The sequence below is a fragment of the Ixodes scapularis genome, unplaced genomic scaffold, assembly GCF_016920785.2.
Source record: "Ixodes scapularis isolate PalLabHiFi unplaced genomic scaffold, ASM1692078v2 PGA_scaffold2__306_contigs__length_199485367, whole genome shotgun sequence".
NCBI lineage: Eukaryota > Metazoa > Arthropoda > Arachnida > Ixodida > Ixodidae > Ixodes > Ixodes scapularis.
The window spans coordinates 52,407,943-52,425,984 of record NW_024609857.1 but is presented as its reverse complement, the minus strand read 5'-3'; the positions used below and the strand labels follow the sequence as shown (position 1 = coordinate 52,425,984).

The 18,042-nt window shown below is 43.7% G+C and overlaps 1 protein-coding gene across 1 annotated transcript in view; it reads right to left on the bottom strand.

Moving 5' to 3' along the window:
* Positions 1–18,042, bottom strand: part of LOC115310117 (voltage-dependent calcium channel subunit alpha-2/delta-1) — a 405,214-nt gene that overhangs the window by 157,542 nt on the left and 229,630 nt on the right. The window lies entirely within an intron of this gene.

Genomic DNA, 18,042 nt, shown 5'->3' with positions numbered 1-18,042 from the left:
TGCGAGCAAATGAACCGAAGCTCACAGGTGCACCGGGACCTTAGGCATTAATCTGTGTGTATTCGCTCGTGTGTTTGCTAGCCTTGACTGCGTTCTATATTATCAAGTAACAAGTTATACATCTAATTCACGCGATCAATCGACGACTATGACCACATAAGTTGAACTATAAAGAGCTATCAAAATACTCGACGAGAATTTCCAACATGTGCGGCGTTGTCAGAAAACACCCCGAATTCAAAAAAAAAAAATGAAATAAAGAAGAAGAAACTAGGTTATTGTATGCTACCGCTCCACACAGCCGCCCAAGACTCTTTAATAAAGCGCTCTTGTACCGACATTTCCGTCTGCCCGTAAGCCACTAAGCGCATGGACGCATACAGCGAGCTGACGGCCGATTCGCTAGCCCGACTCGAGAAAACGCGGCGTGACAGAGTGCGTGTCTGCGCGAGTCAGGGGAGTGTGTATCGGCCGTTATTCCACGCGTGTAATAAGGGCCGCAAAAAACAAAAGAACAAAAACAAAACACACACACACACACAGAGAAAGCGAGCGAAAAGAGCGTTTCTATAGCCGTAAAACTTGAAAAATGAGCTGACGCCCAGCATTTGCCCCGGGAGCGCAACCCACCCCCACACCTTTCATCCTTCGCTCGCTTCTCCTCACTACAAACATCCGGGGAAGGAGCAGGGGCAGATTGGACAGGCTCCTTTGGGGATCCCCCGGGTCGGCGTTAGAGACCTCCGGGGCTAACGAGCGCGGATGAAGGGATTAAACGGCAGGCCTGTAAAGCGGATTAAGAGCGGCAGCTCGCTTGTTTCTGCGCCATCCTAGTAGTGGTACCTTCGTCTGCCAGTTTGTTTTCTTGACACTCGTGCGCGTTCGTCGGCGATGGTTCCTTCCGATGTCGGGCGGTGTTTGATGGACGAGAGAAGTCTTCGACGTACGTACGTTCGGTCGGGGATTCGTTTCCATGTGTGCGTGTGGGAGGGAGAGATGGGTTATTAATGACCTTGAAGGGTCAGGCGACTTCTGAAGACGACTTGCTGCGAGACGAGGACTAGGCGATGAAGATACCCATACGTAAATATTGTTTTTTTTCCTGTTCTTTGTTTGACTTGGGTAGTGTCACTGGGGTTGATGGATGCGAGTGAGGTGAACTTGGGAGTCCGTTGAGAATGACGAAACCAGCTGCCCCGGAGGAAGTTGGAGGGAACGGACAAGTTCTTTCCAGGGGCTTCTTTATCGCGGGTAGACGTGAGGGGATGACAAGAGCGATCGTTTTTCCCCTTCGTTTATTGACGGGCATTTTCTCGTGTCGCCGTAATTTCATATTCTTTTTTTTTTATGAAACATGGGAACGACGACGTTGCTGACTTGCAGATAGACGGCCAAATGAAAATCTGGTGTTCTAGTTTTTTTTTTTCATTTGTTTATTTGACGCATGTTTTGTCGTCGTGTCCAGGAAATCGCGGTTTATTGGTATAGCAATGTTTTCTAACGAATTAGATTTCTTGTTGACAGCGAGGATTTATTTTGAGCCGCATACAATTATAGCTGATGGGTTACGAGCAGCTCAATATGTCTTCTATTGTGAATTATCTTTCTTTATTTGAGGAGAAACTTAATCACGCCGTTGTCTGCGATGTAATAATTTATTTTTTAACGATATAATAAATCGGGTCTGTACAGAAGAGCTAAACGATCAAACGCACCTTTTTAAATTGGAGTTTAATTCTGTGCCTACAATAATAAGGAATGTGGGTAGTTGCTTGAAGCACCCGTAGTCTTTATCAATGTGGCTCCTAGGCGTTGAGGTGTGGCTACATTAAAACGTGACAGCGTTCTGACGTTCTGCAGCGAGGCACAGCTAAAACGCAGTTTGCTATTTTTTTCCTATTCTCATGTCATTAGCAAGGTATATATCTTTATTATGTTGATTTTATGAGAGAAAGAACCCACTTTTTGTTCGAAATTTGGATATTGGACATTATGAGTTTAAAGTGAAGCAGCGTAGACTCAAGTTCCTGCAATTGAAAGACGATTGCGGGATGAGTTTTTGTAAATTAGTCGCGCACTTAATTATGAATCTGGCCTCGCTAACAGTTTGAATTATTAAAAAAATGTACACACCCACTCTATTTTTTTTTCAATCACGAATCAAGAAAAGGAGTGTATTCTGATCATAAAATTCTAGCTGTTACGTTGAAACAAAACCTCGGCGGGATTCTTCGTATACTGAAGTGAAATACGCAAATACAGATGTTCGCCTTAAATCATCTGGGAAATTGATTGCTGTTTTTTATTCTTCTTGTGACAACTCTTACGCAAAATATAGTCTCCCAGAAATCCTCACGTTGTGCTCATTAAACAGTTAAGTCATGCGAAATAATTGGCTCGTACTGATTCTTTCAAACGGATATAACCTCCGACCCACACAGGCACGCGCGATGCTGATGAACACGGACAGTCCGAACTCAAGGTACTTTAAAATAAAATTAAATACTAAAAAAATAAAACGCAGCTCAAGGACCGTGTTCTTCTCGGCCTTTCTTTCCCGAGTTATTATTATTTTTCTTCTTTTTGTTTTGTGTGTGTGCGATCGCCAGACCAATGTTGTAATGCGACTGCACTTGGAGCAGAAGAGATCTGGAAGCCTCTTTGAATAGTCTGTTTGTCCTTGTTAGGACAACGGACGGAAAAGCCGGGCCATTTAAAAGGATATAGTGCAGCGGCCCGTACAATTTATCGGGGAAGTTCTCAAGCAAATGGGGCAGATTTGCGTGAAAGTGGGGCATTTTCTTTTTCCGCGATGCGAAAAGATTTTCCGCAGCTTAATACGGGTACAAAGAATAGCAATCGCGAGATGAATGAGCTATTCGAGAATAGTCTTAATTATTTCGTTTTTCTTTTTGTAATGTGCTTTTCATGTATTTATTTATTTATTTTCACTTCTTTCTTTTCAGTATCCACACACAGCTTGACGCCTCTTTAGTGGCGCACTATAGAGATGTGTATGAATATATTTTCTTATGTTTAAAGGTAGCGCGTTAATACATATATGAATATGCATATATTGTGACGCGTTTACTTGGCGGTGTCCGCTTCATCGTCTTTCAGCGTGATGATTGCCGATATGACGCACGAAGCCTGTTTGCGCGAACTTCGCGGGGGCGAACAGAGGCTCGATGGATTGTTTGAAGTGCGGACATTAAAAACCGTCATTGGCCCTCAATCTTCATCTCTAAATAAATAAATAAATAAATAAATAAATAAATAAATAAATAAATAAATAAATAAATAAATAAAAATATATATATATAAATAATAGCGTGTCGTAAGATATAGCTCAGAAAAGGATTGCCTAACCAGTACTTCTATCTTTATTGAACGGCGTTCCGAGCGGGGTTTGCTCAGAACGTGTGTATATATATGTTGCAAAGCAAAAAGAAAAATGTCTTATCAATATTTATATTGAATTTTTATATAAAATGGCAAGCCCTCTCATCTCGCAGTACGTCGTTTATTTGCTTTCTTAGTTGCACGGCTTAACTATAAACCTCTCCCGGTCATTTTGTTTTATCGTTCGTTACTAAACGTAATATGATATGTTTGTACGAATAAACAATATATGAATACATGAATTAGGAAAACATTGTATTATGCACCATGCAGGCTGCACAGTAAAGAAGATAATAAACTGCCAGACATCCATTATTTTCCTACTTTTTGTTTCACAATTGAGATCGAGGATGCGTCCTTAAGTTTTATTGTCTGAAACAGTTCCTGTGACATTGTGAATTCATTTAACTAACATGAAAAAAAAATCTACAAAGTTAATTAACTGCTCAAAGGTAACCAAGTGGTTAAACTGCTTTCATTTGGTTGATAAAGCACATATTAAAAAGGATGAATACATTTTACTAGGAGAAGTTAGAGAGTTCGAATTTTTGCAAAGCAAAACTGATTGTAGTGTTTGTGTATCAGTTTCAGAAGAAAAAATTAAGTAAATTAAAATCTGTGTTTCAAAAAAGCACTTTTTATAACAAGGCAACATGTTTACTGCTAAAATGCACAGATATTTTTGCTTGCTGTTCTTTATATCAAAATTATAATGTTTTAATGACCCCTCACCTTTATGTAAAATTCTCCAGGGATGATCTTTAAGGGTAAATAATGAATTAATGAATAAATGGTCGCTCGTCGAGTGAGTTAAGACTAGTGCCTATAAGCAATAACAAACTTTGAGCGGCTCAAGGGCTTTTGTTAAGTCTAGAAGATATATCTGGAAAGAACTTCAGCGTGTTTGTCTCTGTCCGCCGTTGTCACGTAGTGATGTTGAACATATCATCTGTAACTTCCTAAATTCGTCGCCTCCCCAATTTAAAAAAAGACTAAAAAAAGAACACAGGCATTTTGCACTTTGAGATTTATTCATAAACAAATAATAATATTTCAGTTTTGACGCTTTCAGCTTTATATATTGCTCGACGCATTTCGAAACAGATACCACCTTTCAGCAGAAGCCGTTTTTGCGAAAGGAACATGAACCGTGATTTGGGGATCCCTCTAGTTCTAGAAAGCAAGAAATGTTTTTAAAAAGAAGGCAACTGCAAAAGCAAAAGATAATAAAAATGAAACAAGATCACCGAAGTGTATAACAAAAAAAAAAAAAAGTAAAAAAAGAAGTAATGTAGTGAATAATGAAGGAAGCCAAAAAGAACCCGTTTCACGAAAAAAAGAAATGAACACAAAGAGCTTGATCATACAACTGGCTGAAAGTTCCCCCCCCCCCCCCCCCTTTTCCCGAATAACAACAAAAAAAAGAAAAGAAAGCTAACGAAAAGAAAAAGAAGAGAACCCCCCAAAATGCTAGGCAAGCATAGTTTTCTCGCTGGCCTAAGTTCGGACATACGCAAACACACGAGGAAAAAAAGAAAAAAAAAAAGAGGCCTCCGTTGGGATGAGGTAAATCTTCATGCTCCGCGGGACAGGCAGATAGGTCTGGGCGAACGTGACATCTGGAATCGTTCGCCTAGGTCTCTTGTTTCTGTACTTTTGAAACGACTCCCTAGCTTGTGAAAGCGAGAATGTTGCCGCACTTCATGCTTGTGCCTTGGTATTTGTCTTTTAGACTAAAAAAACATTAACAACCAACATTTTAACCTGTTATATTTTTTTCTTTGACTCTTGCTCAAATGTGCTGCATGGGTGCCTTTATGGTTATACTACGTATAAGACAGCAACGTTTTCGATTTTAGTGTGAAATGTTATGTTCAGGCGTGCGCTCTTGCTCGCGGTTTGGAATCGCCAAATAAAACAGTCGCGTCCTTACGCCTTTTCAGGCTTTTCCTAACGTCTCAACGTCTCCTGTTTTATACAGGGGCGTTGCATTTTATTGGCTGCATTTTCTTAATTAGGCCGTGCTGACTCAACGTGGTCGAATATTCAACATTACACACGTCATACCAGCCCACCGCACTACATTGCCAACAAGGTGGTAATCTCCAGCATTCAAGTAGCTTTAGAAATAAACAAAAAAGTGGTATGTTTTTTTAATATTCGATTCATAAGCGCCAAAACCACTCCAAAACCGATCGTGTAAAGCGGCTATAGTTCCATCTTTTGCGGTAGTATGCTTTTGAATTGGTTATGACGATTTCAGGCGTGTGGTTTTTTACAATATATATATAATGTATATACCATCAAGTAAACGGTAGCCCCATCCGGAGGAGTTGAATAGGCAGGGAGTGTTAACAATCCCATACAAATATCGACTGGCTTAGACATTCTGTGAAGAAAAAAAAAAGATGAAGGGGCGATTGCACTAATACGCAGTTCTTACCCTACTACACAGCCCTCGTTTCTACGCCACCGCCCCCCCCCCCCCCCCCCACACACCCACACGCACGCACACACATTCCGCCCGGTACAACTCCATTGGTCGCGAGTGTTATGACGTAAAAATATCAGCTGCGATATGTTTTCACCTTCTCTCCCATGACATTTCCACGTAGCTACCAACGCCAACACGAGCAAGCAAACAAGGGTACGTAGGGGGTTCCTATATAAAACTATCGGTTCGTTGGACGGATGGATGGATGGATGGATGGATGAGTGAATGATAATCAGAGCCGTGTATAAAGAGAGTTTGGTCGACGGGAGGAGCGGCTAGAGCCAGGGAGTGCGCCATACGCAGATAGAAAGGTTGGCATGCTCTCTGGGCTAACCATAAACTGAACAAAATCCCCTAGCGGTGGTAGAGAGAACAGTTTTAATAAGAGCGTAAGGGTTAAATGTAGTAACTCCAGACTTGTCACTACTAAAACTCATGCCCAATGTGTCCCCTTCCTCTCCACATATTTTAGCTAATTCTTATTACGAATCCTAGTCCCAGGTAGCACACCGCGTCGGCCGGTATCGGGACTACGCCGGCCGGTCCTGGTAACAGGATGGCGGCGCCCGGCCATTGGCGCCGGTGAGCTACCGGCCCCGGCCGGCGTCGGGGTTTCGTCTTGCTCACTGGCCAGTTCAGCCGAAGAAGTTACAGTGACTGGCCGGCATCGGGTTTTTGCTGTCTTTGCTGGCCAGTCTTTCCATGGAGGTTCCAGTAACTGGCCGGCATTGGTATTTTGCTGTCTTTGATGGCCAGTATTTACGTGGAAGTTCAGTAACTGGCCGGCATCGGCACTTTGCTGTCTCTGATGGCCAGTATTTACACGGAAGTTGAGTGACTGGCCGGCATCGGCGCTTTGCTGTTTAGGCTGGCGAGCCCCGCCATGGAAGTTCCGTTTACTAACCGACATCGTTTTATCTTTTTTTTTTTTTTTGCCGTTTTTACTATGCAGTCAAGTCATTCAGATTCTGACGAACTGTGGCAATTCATGAATAGCGAGTGGATTATTCGCATAGATCAATCCTTCGCAAATAACTGCCGACGCTGGTGTATTTGATCCCAGCATGGGAAGGCTGACGTGTTTTATTGCGAAAACGCGAGAAAAAAACAATGCGGCGAGGAACATTTGCAGTTCAGGATTCGAGAATCTGACCACCAACGCCATGAAGAATAAATTACACAACGCTGAACGATACCTTTTCAGGAAGCTAGTTTAATTTGATGCACTATACTTAAGGTCGGTGGTATACGCACGTATTTGGCTCTGATAAGAAAATTAAAATAAAAACGGTATAGCGGAGAATCCGAATGAAGAGCAACAACCACAATTAACAAACACGTGGCATGATTGAGCACGCGCTTTGAATTACAAAAACTATAATTTGCATTGCATTGCAGAATCTGGACAAGAAAGAGATGTGTGTATTGCTTATGACGCTACGAGAGGTACACAACTCTCCTGAGATCGTGTTATTGGTGATTTTAATTGAGTGTGAAAATATGCTATTTCAGTCAAGAATCGGCTGTTTTCTGTGGTAGTTAATTACGATCATCTAACAGAAATATTTCAAATTTTGACATAGCCAGACGATCTGTCCCCCGGTAGCTTATGTTATATACGACATACCGCACCAAAAACAAAAAAAAAACAAATATAAAAACATTTTTTTTTTTTTTTTTTTTTTTAGCACGATAAAGGCGTTGTGGATGTTTACACTGCCGGGTCGTGAATGTGACCCCTTGACGCTGCGAAACATAAATGTTCTAATACCGAACGATGCCGTCTCTGAAAGCTAGTTTAATTATCCGCACTGTTCTTGGATCTCAGGAATAAAAACATGTCTAGGCCTAATAAAAAAGTAAAACTGCGGAGCGCAACCTCGATAAGTACAATCAGGCGGCAGGCGAGGGAAATATCACTGATGTACCAGAAGAAAATTAAGTACTATTTTCCGTAAGTCAGAAAAATAAGAGATGTGCTTAATACGTACCGCGCTGTGAGCTCAGCTAAATAACTGTCTTAAAATAGCGGTATTTCTGTTTTAACAGTGGGTAAAGTTGACCACCTTCAGACAAACTTCGGCTGCATCACTGTGGCAGTTTGACCACTTACTCATTTTCTCATTTTGCTCTCAATATTACTCATTATTATTACCTTCTTTACTTCGTTGAAAGGACTTGCGCTGTTTGCCTACTACACTGACCCAGAAATTAGCACGGAGGGAGCGAATTATCCCGGCAAAACAAGAGGGCCACGGCTTGTGCATTGCATAAATTTAAATTTGGGCTCGCACTTCTTATTTCCACATTTTGCGTGATTTTTACCCTAGAGTAAGGGGCCGGCAACTGCAAAAACATAAAAAAAAAAATATTAAAAAGAAATAAAAACGTAGTAAAAAAAAAAAATAAAAAAATTCGCGCTTCCGGGATTCGAACCACCAACCACACGATCACCCGCATCGCGCGTTAACCACCAAGACCAAATCACGAAATCGAAAACGCGTTGTTTTTAGTAGTTTATATGTCTGCTGAGTTCGTTTGAATACATTGTACGGTTAGTTTCGTATGTAATTTTTTGTTACGTGTTCAGGACGTATTTCTAATATTGTGGCAATTTTTGCATACTCAATGATTTATTATTACTGTGTCTTTTAATAGTTTTTTAATGCGCTTTGCTGATCGTTTTATTGCAAGCGTGTTGAAGATACGCGCACATAGATTCCGTAAAGTCGTTAGACATCCATAATAGCCAACGAACGCGATCCAATCCAATCCGCAGCCTTGTTTTGCCGGACGTTTTGGCCGTGTGTGTTTCACGTCTCTGTCTTGAGGTCAATTTACCGATTAGTCGTGATGCGTGGAGTTCAACTTAGTTTCAAATGTGTCCGAAAAAGAAGGAAGCGACTGTGAGCCGTGGAACTACGTCGAATCTGCTCAACAGCCAAGATCATGGCACGGTCGTTTCAAAGTAAGTTCCTTTCTTTGCCCGTTAGGGCTAGATTATTCTTTTTTCCGTTCAAAATGCTTGTTATTGTCTAGATCGCTTGCTTTTACCAGTATTACTAATTGTGCGCGAATGGTGCTATGCGAGGCTGTTTTGCTTCGTTCACAAATAGGCTGTGTACTCGGTCCAGGTCCATCAATAGCGGCGGAACTTTTTGGGAGATGGGGGGGGGACGGCGGCGCCGGCGGCGGCGGCGGGCGTGCGTGCGGGCGGCCGGCGGGTGGAGGCGGAAAGGGGAGGGGGAGGGGGGGGAAGTTTGATTGCCTCCCTCCACCGTATTGTTCACTGGTAAACTAGGATGTCTGGAAGAGCGCGGTGCCCCCCCCCCCCCCCCCCCCCAGAAAAAAAAAAAGAATAAAAAAAATAAAGCACTCAACTCAGCGCGGTGCCCCTCCATCGTCTAAGCTCTAGGTTAGACACTACGGGTGGATTCCGTGTGCGTATTTGCGTCCGGAGAGCTGAGCCAGGCAAAAGGCAGAGGAGGATCGAGCAAGTCCGTAGCTTCCGCCGCGCAGTCGTCTGCAAACGGCTTTATTTTCGTGACTCGTTATCAGAAAAGAATTGTCAAAAATTGGTGCCGCGATGAATTCATCCCATGGTGATTTGCATAGCATACCGCTCCTGATCGCGAAACTTTGTGCCCACGAAATAATTTTTTGATGCCGCTTCTGGGGAAATTTACAAGCATGTCCTGGATTAAGGTAGTGTCTCGCCAGTTTATGAGAGGTATATTTAGTTCAGTGTAAGTATATAGTGTTAGACATGCCTCACCCAATCCCTGTATTTTTTCGTTTGGTACTGCCTTGAGCGAATGGTGTAGGTTGTAATTGTTTTTAGTTGTTGCATGATTGTAGTAAGGTGGTGAGCTTTACTAATTGAACAGCTTGAAAAACAGTTCACCACAAAAGGCAAGGAGACAAGCAGAGTTACGTGTAAACCATACGCAAGCGCAGACTCTCGACTCGCATGAACAGAGAAGGAAAAAATAAAGAATGCGGAAGGAGCTCAAGCACAGGCCCAAGTGGAATGCGCCGATTCACCCATTAGCAAGAGCAGATTTTAAAACCATAATTTCCTTGTCTGTTAAGGCAACAGATTGATGGCCAATACATAAAGACAGCTTAATCTCTCTCTAAAGTCTACGATGAATTGTCACCTACTTATGCACTATTTACACTGCTCGTGTGTCATCCTTATAGCCTCGTCCCACTAGAGCGACAGACAGCAACAAACGACAGCGACACACGACGAGCGACACACGACGCAGGCTGTCCCACCTGGCGGACACGACGCAGGACACGGGGACGAGGAAACTTCTTTCCTAGTGGGATTGGAGTTGTCAACAAAACACTTCAAAATACACAGATAAACAGTCTGGCGATGCGGTTTTCATATTTTGCTCTTTGGGCATTAAATGCGCCGACAAACACGGTGAAAGTGGAGACAATTACTTTGTTTCTTGATTAAAGCTTCCGCTTCTCTTCATTTGCCGTTGGCGACTTTCCACAAACAGTCGTGACAATTGACACCAAACTTTTTCTGAACAAGAATACCCGAATCGTTCCTTTTTTTTGGGGGGGTCGTTCGAGGAATTCTAAGTTAGCACCAAGGAATTTCACCCTGATTTTGAGGATGTTTAAAACTTCATATCTGAATGATCGAGGGCAGGCGTTTAATGGGGGACAATACGGCATCCCGATCATCACAGAACGTGATGACAAGTCTCGTCTGCCGGAATGGCTTGCCGCGGAACGTCGTGTCCTACTTCGTGGTGAGCGGTCTTTGGTCAGTCCTCGAACATGGGTGTATCCATCCTGATTTAGGGGCGTAGACCTCGGCGTCTTGAAGCACCAAATCGCGCACCAAGTTTTTGCGAGCAAAACCAGCCACAGACAAGCCTTTTGCAACATGACTGCCCAGCGCCAGCAAGCAAGCCGCGCCCGTGACCACTATGAGCAATCGAGGGACTGGAACTGCGGGACCGGGGAGAGGCCGCCAAGGGCTTCTCTGAAGGTCGAGCGGTGGAGCAAGCCATGGGAGGAAGGGTGGAAAGAGAGGCAACAGAGGGCACAAGCGGGCGAGGAGGATAAGTTTGTATCCGACAGATGTTCCTCGGTGGGACTGCTTGCTGCGCTTCAAGTCCAACAACAGACAAGAACTCGTCCGTCGTCGATGGTTTGTCGGCGATTGTCGCGGGTGTTGGCCGTTGCAGTGGGACAGCATCGGCGACACGGAACTTTGTGGTGTCGTCGGACAAAAATCGGTGTTTGTCACTCTAGTGGGACGACGCTTTTAGAGAAAACGTGAATAATTAGCAGATACTGTGAAAAACATACAAGGGAATTATTTTAGGCCTTTATTATTCATAGTATGGGCCACCAATGTGTTCGCACATCCGTCTGTTACCTGAGCTGCCAAGAAAATCGTGTTTACAGTCTTATGCATATGGGTGGGAGTCAGCACGTTCCACTTGGACCTGTTCGAACTTTTGCTAAAGCTCCTTCCGCATTCTTTATTTTTTTTCTTCTCCAATTTGTGAATTGGGAGTCTACACTCGTATGTAGTGTATGTATTCCTCTCCTTTATTCCTTGTTTTTTGTCTGTTATTTTTCAGGATGTTCAATCAGAATGAACTCACCACCTTATTACATGGAAAGGCTGTTGTTAATTCCAAAGTGTCTTTAAAACAATCTACCTGACATCTTTTGCTCACGCCCCGGTTTCTGAAGCTCACGTTCTCCGAACACAGCCTTTCTGATTTCTCTGATTCTTTTTCTTTTTTCTTTTATGCTCAATAGATCAAGTTGTGAGTGTGCACCAGTCTGCGTCCTCTGTGTTCCTGTCCTTTTGTCCTTGTCTTTTTGTGCACTTTTTTCAAGTTGGTCCATGATATTTTTTATCGTATATTCTAATCTGTGTTTTCATCTTTATACTTGCTGCAGTCCTTACCAAGTAGAAGTTGGCATTCACTTTCACCATCCTGATGTGAGTGTCCTGAGGCGACACAGAATGACAGCTTCCTCTGCTGAAGGCCAGGCTTGATGGAAGACTGCCAAGGCTGTTCATGGTAAGGTGCTCTATATATCGAGCAATATAATAGCAACTTATTGCTGATAGGATTGTTTTTAACGCAGACTGTGTTTATGGACTGGCCTTTAGCAATTCCGATGCCACTCACGTGGAATGAAACACTCTAGGGGAATTGCGCATCCCATTCGTAAGCGGAATGCTGAGTTTACAACAGAAGTGCGTCTCAACTTGCTGCCAGTATTGCTGTGTGTGTTGTGTTTGTATTTTTATTTGTTTGTTTAATGTTCCCAATAATGGCTGCAGCCTTCCCATTGGAAGTGGCAACACGCAAACACAAATGGACGGCAAGAGAGGTGAACAGCGCCACTCACGCCGTTCGCCACCGCACCCATTGGTTTTCGGAGAGGTTTGCAGTATTGGTCTCTATGGTATTTGGTCATATATCGCACATGAACACAACCAGGGCACTGTGCCTACAATTCAGCACTCGCAAGATTTGCGTGAATACACCCTGCAGCTGGTCGCACTTTCAGAGTAATTTTAATGTTGCAAAAATGAATAATGACATTGGCATATTTCTCGTGCCAAATCCTTCATGCCTGTTCCGAACTCTGATCTCCACGAGATCACAGTAGAGTCGTTTCTGTTGTACAGTAAAACCTCGTTAATTCAACCCCCGCTAATTCGGATAATTTGAACTGTCGATCCGGTCCCGTCAAACATATGTATTAGTCAATGGCAGCAAACGCTCATTAATTCGGAGGGAACGCGGCGCACTATGGTTAATTCGGACAAATTCGGCAGGTGGTGCTAGCTACCGTCTGTTCCAAAGGGTATGACCGCTATCCATCCGAAGTGCGCACGTGGTTTTTCCGGTTTCCCCATGGTTCTTCGCTCTTTCCGTTCTCCGTGTTTCGCACCAGTTTTGCTCTGGATCGCCGTGCTTCAGCGCGTTACTCTCCTGGCATGGAAGCAGCAGAAGCATTGCTGCAACGGAAAAAGGGTAGCACAAGTGACCGACGACCGGAATGGCAAAATCGCGACACGCGGGGCTATTGTTCCCGAGCGCGCCAATAGCAAGAGTGACAGTCACGTTTTATGCCTCAACGCGGGGATCCTAAAGCCCGCCATTTTAACAACTATCCTATCCCTCAATTTTTCGCCGGCCACCCCTGCATGGAAAAATGCAACGTGACTGGCACTCTCGCTATCGGCGCTCGGGGAAAATAGCGCCGGCTGTCGCGATTTCGCCGCTCCGATTACTGGTCAGTTTTGCTACTCGTTTTCCGTTGCAGCTGTACTAGGCTAAGAATTTAGCGACGAAAGTGGAAATACTGAGGGCCTTGGAGGGCGGTGTCTCTCGACAAGCGATGGAAGGTTGCGACGTCAAGAGAAGCACTTTGGCTACATACGTAAAAATTGTGGCCGATATCCTACAGGCTTTCGAGAGCGAGAAGTTCAACACGAAAAGAAAGCGGCCTTGGAAGGTGGTGCACCCGAAACTAGAAGAGGCCTTGCTGTACTACATTGTCAGCGCACGGGATGCGTAGCTCCGACAGTGCGAGTGCGGTGGAGCACTCGACCGCGCTAAGGAAAGTTGCCGTCTCCGCCCAAGTGTCGTCCAGAAAGCAGGCGGTAATAACAAATTTCTTCTCAAAATAAAGGAAACGTTTTCGCGCAGCTTTCTTTGTTCTTTCGATATTTCGACCTTCGGATAATTCAGACATTTTTGCCGGTCCCATGAGATCCAAATTAACGAGGTTTTACTGTAGTGGCACGGCAGACTCTATACTTGTTTTGCTTCAATCTTTGTAAGGGGGATGCTGTAATCCAATTCTACTCATCCCTGGTGTACTAGATAGCACCATATTTGCAGAGATAGTCTTCAGATTTTGTAGTTCCATCGAAATATATTTCAGCTTATAAAATATTTGTTATTTGGCTTGTAAATTTTCAAGCAGATCTAGATTGAAGGCAGCAAATATCTTACCTGCAGTCATGGTATGTGTCCGAAGTATATTGCATTAACATAATTGACCCAACCTCTGATTTTTGTTTTCAGTGCCTCTAGCGAATTGTGGATGCTAGGATTGCTTTTGTTTGTTTCACATTATCTACAACACCTTTTTCACCTTTATACTCAGTGCAGCCCTTGCCGAACGGAAGCTAGCATCGACTAGGCCAATTCATTCCTGCATCACCAGCCGACCCGAGGATCAGGTCCATGGCAGTCTGCAAAGGTTGTTGATGGTAAGCTGCCTTATATATACAGCTGTGTAATAGCAGCTTGTCCTGGATGACAATTTGAAATGCGTGTTTATGTTTTAGAAAGTGAAATTCGCATGGGCATACTTGCAACGTGAAAGCTTACCAAGCCTGTTCTGATCTTTCATCCTTTTGAGATTTCAGTGCAGCCGTTTCTGCTGCACACATACTGCCTACTTCGGCCAGGTAGAGACTTGATACATATGAAGGTAAGCAGGCGATTATCAACTGCTCAGTGCTGTCCGTGGTGACGTTCTCTCCTTATCAGATGACTTACCATGCTTGGTTCGCAAGGCATTTTAAAAGGAGAGCAAGTCCGCTGGTGCATGATGCTCCCAGTACTGAGCAGTCGATGATCGCTTGTTCACACTCGTAGAGATCACGACTGTACTTCAAGCTCGGCAAGTGTGACACTTATGTGATTCAGCCTAGCTGTGGTGTGCTGAGCGGTATATGTAGAGCTAGTTTACTTGTGCACACACAGTGGCTGTGCGGTATAAAACGCGCCCAATTGGCAACTTTAATGCAGTCTCGTGTAGTTCCATTGATGTTTTCTTTTGGCGTGCATGATATGTGTTCACACTTTTTTTTTTCCTCGCTTACCGACAGTCCTAGCTGTCTGCAGAGAGTAAGTGTGAAACATGCCAACAAGCCTCTAAAGCAGTATTCAGTGCAATTTTGGTCTATTGTGCAAGCGAGGAAGAAGACTGCTCGTTTGGCTGTTGAGGCTGCGACTTAGACATTAGATAGTTTTATCTGAGCATTGTTACGACCCGCTCCACTCAAAAGGAAAGCACCTGCATGCTCGCAACGCTCAGTCAGCAACGACCAGTCGGAGCGCAGATGCCGATGGAGCAGACAATTCCTGCACCCCGATGACCTCTGCCGACTGAGCGTTACGTGCGTGCCTGGTTACTTTCCTGCTCAGTGGCTGAGCGGAGCGGCCCGTAAAAAGCGCTCAGCTAAACTTTTTCTGATAGGGGGTGGCTGACACATAGATATTTCAGGCAGAAGGATGGCCGACATTGGCTCACATCAATTCTCAGTATGAGCAGCTCTCATCGCAATACGGAAATTATGATTCAAACTTCCTCTACCCCTTTCTGAAGGTTTTGAAGGTGCTCCTAGCAGTATTGTTGGGCTAGATATAATCATACCCAGATCCACTCCAATAAATTCTAAGAGGATGAAGTCAGTTGCCACATAGCTTGTTCAAAGCTAAATCTGGAACTCATTCCTCCTTCCTGTTTTTCACTGTATTGAGAACCTTGTCTCAGTATGTGATGGGTCTGTGAAGAAAATTGACCAGATAAGCAATATTACTCAGAAAATAGATGTCCCATACATATTAACCTGCACCTACCAGCCACTGTACACCACCTCACTACTGATTTGTTATCTTTCTATTGATTTGCCTGAACTGTTCGCACCTGTAGATATTAATGATGATCACGAGGGAATGTTTGTTGTCATATGATGTCATATGCTTAAAGTAAGTGAGGCTTGCGGGCGTTTTCAAGGGCTATGGGACATGCCGATGGTAAACACTCAATGTGAGTTTATGGTAGACGCTAATAATATATATTAGTTTCTGGGTAAGTCGCTATTTTTTATTTGGTGAAGTCTGCAGATGAGTTTGTCAGGTTGCCATTATGTGGGAACACAGGGGCCATACTCTGCAATATATTATATGTTTACATGTGTCTACCCAATCTCATTAGTATGTGTACAACAATGCGCTGTATTCGCGACTCCAACGATCTATAGGGGGCGCCACCACCAAACAAACATGGCAGCTGGGAACAGGTCGCGTCGGCTCGGCCGGGCCGCCTGAACGGGTAGCGCATTCAATTTAACAGATTTTCTTTTGTTTAATGCCCTATTTTATAGGTATTTCAACTGCGACGGTTAAGTGTAGCCGGTGCAGATAAACTTGCAGAACATAGTTTTGTTTTCCCGGTGCTTTTTGTTCTTTTCATGTCAAACTTTTGTTTCGGAGGTTTCGTTCATTACCGAAACTATGGGCTCCGGAGAGACGGTAATAGACTCTAATCAGTTTTGATCAGGTAAGGAAAGCAGCGATGACTACAGAATTGTTCCACCGACAGTAATTTTCAACTAACTCGCATCACTCGACCATACGACTTATCTGTCGGCGAAATCGAGCTTTTGTGCGTATTAAGAAACAGCTCCAGTCGTCTGCTCGATCAGCAACACAGGCTGCAGGAAAATTACGAAAATTAAGCAAGCGCTTCTTGAGCCAAGCTTGAGCTTCTTGAGCCCCACTAAGCAGCTGATACTCGTATTTCAACTCAGGTTTTAGTGACAATCGAAGTCATTTTGACGTATGTGCGGGTTATGCATTATATTACGTACCATGTCCCACTAAAGGGATATTAGTATATTATTTGGGCTGAAATATGAGCTTACTTGACAAGCTATTAGGTGAACTGCTGAATCAAAGTATATTTGACAGACGGAGAGATACTACCTAAACTCAGCCATATGGTTCTAGCCGGCAGCACGGAGATGATTGCGGACAAATTTGAAGATAGTCTTCATCGGAGATTCACGCAGAACCCCTCTGCATTAAACTTGACTTCAAATCCTGAATGGAGAAAGAGAGTATCTTTTGTGGCCGGACAACCTGAGCAATGTAGACGGATATTGCTGCTGGCTTCAACGAGGGTATATTATAAATATTGGAGGCGCAATAGATCATAATGTCGTGACAGCTTCTAACTTTGCGAGACGCGTCCCCCATTTTTTGAAAGCAGACAATATCCCTCATTAATCGTATGCAGCGAGGAGGTTTTCAAGAATCAAGTAGATGCGAAATCAGCCCAACTTTTTCGGTGAAAAGCTGCCAAGATGAATAGCCAATGCACCGACCAGCGTGGGTGGCTCAATCTTGACGCTAATGAAACACAGCCAAATTCAAGAAAAGCAGCTATTGAATCTTCCCATTCACTTGACTGCAGCATTGGGGTTCCCTCCAGTGAAACACCTCGTCTGTTTTACATACCACTTATCAGTTACCGAGTAGTCGTCACTTTGAATGTCATTCGAGACAGAGAAGAAATCAAAACGTTTTTCCTTGATTCCTCCCCATCCAAGAAATTGAAAGCACGCGATTGTGTGTTGTGGAGTAAACAGGCTTTCAAACACGTGATAGAAAAAAACAATTTACTGAGGCTTCATCACACTGATGAACACTCAGGCAAACTTGAGAAATATTCAGACCTTCATCAAATTACATTGTTTGCCACCGCGTCGACAACACGTGTCCGCGAAAGCCGCCAGAGACGTGGAGAGGCGCAGAGCGACCTGTTCTGGCTGGTTCCCGGTTTTCCCGCTTGGTGCTGTCCGTTTTGCTAGGGTCGCGAATATGTCAAGGATATGATTTGTCATTGTCTCAGTAAGACTAATGAATCGCTATATTTACCTAAAAATGCTGGATCTCTCGCACCTATCGGGACGAACGGCAATGTTAAACTACATGCCAACTACTCCGGCGAGTTTGCCCGTCTCTCGACATGCCCTTTTGAATTAAAGTAGATGATTTCCACGAGCCTTTCTTTGAGGTGGGCCTTCTTCATGCAAATAGCTAACCTTGATTATGAGATAACTGGGCCATTTTTGCCGCTTGGTTATCCAGTGTGTTGTAACAGGTGTCCCTTAGGGCAATCAAAGTATTTTTGTTTTGATATAGTTTCCAGATTGAAAATGAAATGAAGACAATTAACGCATTGGTTACAAAAAGTTTTTCTTTTACATGGGCTTCTTGTCTCATGCCTCTGGTTTTCTGGCCACTTGATTAGCTTGGTTTATCTTTTTAGAGGTGATA